Source organism: Hippocampus comes, unplaced genomic scaffold (assembly GCF_001891065.2).
Source record: "Hippocampus comes isolate QL1 unplaced genomic scaffold, H_comes_QL1_v1.1 scaffold335, whole genome shotgun sequence".
Classification (NCBI taxonomy): Eukaryota; Metazoa; Chordata; class Actinopteri; order Syngnathiformes; family Syngnathidae; genus Hippocampus; species Hippocampus comes.
The window spans coordinates 657,606-660,322 of record NW_017805823.1 but is presented as its reverse complement, the minus strand read 5'-3'; positions in this window follow the sequence as shown (position 1 = coordinate 660,322).

Here is a 2,717-nt window from a genome sequence, read left to right as displayed (position 1 = left end):
AGTTCAGAAGTAGTCGTGAACAAGGTCCAATGTGTTGGCGCAAACTTGGAAGAGTAAAGATGAGCTAATTTTTAAAACAGTGTTTGCGAATGTGTGTGAAAAGAAGCTCTATGTGAGTAGATTAAAAAGAATTACCTGTGAATGTCATCATGTTTGGCTTTTTTCAAGCAGATTATGTAAATTCTGCAATGTAATAAGCCTGCTTCAACATCATTGGTAAATCTGTGAATTACATGAATACTAATTGGTTAGTTCGGATTTTTTTGTTTGTTTGTTAAAAGCATTAACGTATGAAACTATGATATGATGCTCGAGAGGAATGAACCACAACAACTACAAAAAAAAAGGATCCATATAACCACCATGGATAAGTAGGGAATGAAATTTTCAGGTATTTGTCTCTTCTTCTTCACTGTAATACTGAGTCCTATCCTTACACTAAAAGTGCGAAATGAGGACATGCGGTGAATGAATGCTTTGGAGGGTCTTATCAGGCGCGTTGTCTTGATTGTAGCCTTGCTCAAAATTGCTCGCTGCAACGGAACTGTTGGTCGTCAGGACATAGTGAGACGAAGTGAGTGGGGACTGCAGTAGGTAGTAGCCACGTGGCAGCCGAGGACATCCAGTTTAGAAAGGATTGAACTGTAGGTCTCCCCTCCAAGATCAGATGGTTTGATCCGTTACACAACTGTCCTCTGGTTGGATGCATCCATCCCAAAACAGCTGGAGGACAAAAGGGAAATGAAAAATGAAGAGAACAAGGGGTGAGTGAGGACACTTAACATAAAGCCACCGTGAAGAAGACCGTCTCTGCTGATTGAAGGAGATAATCCAGTTATAGTTTCTCTCGGGGGTGGGGAAAGAACAGCTCGCGGGACATGTGTGGCTCACAAGAGCATTTGATCTGATTCTGATAAGTTCTGAAAACCTAAAGGCCCCACAAAAAACATTTTCCCATTGTTTTATGTGTAATATACTGCAGCTCCAAATGAGTCTGTGGCATGTTTGAAATTTGATGTCTGTGTGTGTTTGTCTTATGTCTTTGTCTAAGCATTTCAGAACCAAAATTGCATTGGAGAGGATGGCGTTGTCAACATAAGGTTTCATACACGCGAAAAATACAAATGCAGCCGTGAGGCGGGGGCGCCAGCACAGACACCTGAGAACCAGTCGGTGACCAGGGCTTCATGCTGGTCACTCAGCCTCAGAGTGCTCTTTGGGCATCCGCAAGGTCACCAGACGTCTATAACGACAGTGGAATTAAACTCAGCATGGAATGAGGCATTCGGTCGACATGGCGTATAGATGCAGGAGGTAGACGCTCACGAAGTACATTTAAAAAGAACTGCAAGATCTCGACATGAGGATGATGCAAAGTTGGTCTCTTTGGAGTGAGCACTTGGAGAGCACCGTCTACCGCCGATCGCGCCTCTGTGTGTGACGACCCTCCACCAATAGTTGTGCCGTGGCTGGGGGGGTGGGGGGAGAGCTTTCAAACATATTTGTAAGATGATAATAATAATAATAACAATAATACTTGATGAATTGATTTCTACAATGATACCGAGGGACTGTCCTATGCTGTTGAATGCAATTTGATGACATCCACCACACACGTCCGTGGAGCTTAGAATTTGTAACTACGTGACGATGTTAATTTGTAACTATGTTATGTAACTATGTTACTTTTACAGGAGGGGTGTCAAACTCATTTTTGTCATGGGCCACATTGTAGTTGCGGTTTCCCTTGGAGGGCCGTTATGAATTTGGGGAAACCATATAAATGTCTAATCCCCCCACATATTACATACACAGCGCACAACAAATTGACGGATAACTAGTTTTAAAATCAGAAGACAAGAATAATGACTGTTATTGTGGATTTCATATCACAATTTGAAATTTTGGTTCAGACTTAAGCAAGCATCATGGAACTTGACATGCTTGATTTGCTTTCGCGGGCCACATAAAATGATGTGGCGGGCCAGATCTGGCCCCCGGGCCTCGACTTTGACATCCGTGTTTTACAGGGTAACAGGCAGTTAATCTTGGAAACGAATGAACTCAAATTCCATGGTCTGTTATGGAAAAAAATGTCGGAAAACCATTCATATTGGGTATTGACTGACACTCCAGAGCAACAGCTGCTTTGAAATGGTACATGCTTTTGACAAATATGTAATTCTGATGCAATATTGTGATGTCACCTTCTATTGCCCCCAACTACATGCCTCGCCTTTACTCACAAGGCAGAAAATAAATTAAAATAGCCCGTGCCTGTTGACGTTTGTCAAGGCTCGCCCTGAAATAAGATTGATGTTACTCATTGCTACTAGCCTAGTTTTCCTGCTCTAAATAAAGTGAAGGATAAACCAGTCCCTGTGATGGCTGACCTTTCTGATCAGCCCATCACTCAATTTTATGGCAGCCATGTGATGCTTTATGGCCACATCCTACAAGTGGCCCGTGTTGACAAGCTTCCACTGAGAACATCTCCATATATGCGCTTATAAATGCTTATGGTGAATTCAAGAATGCTGGATAATTGGAATCTTGCCACCAGTCTGTCACAAGAACTCATATGGAAGCGGAGAATCATTCATTCATTCATAATATTGACACTGTACAGGACTGGCGGGAACTGAACACATGCTGCATGCACCAAAGTGAACCATTACACCATCAACGACTGCTTCTGCAGGCAATGAACATGGATT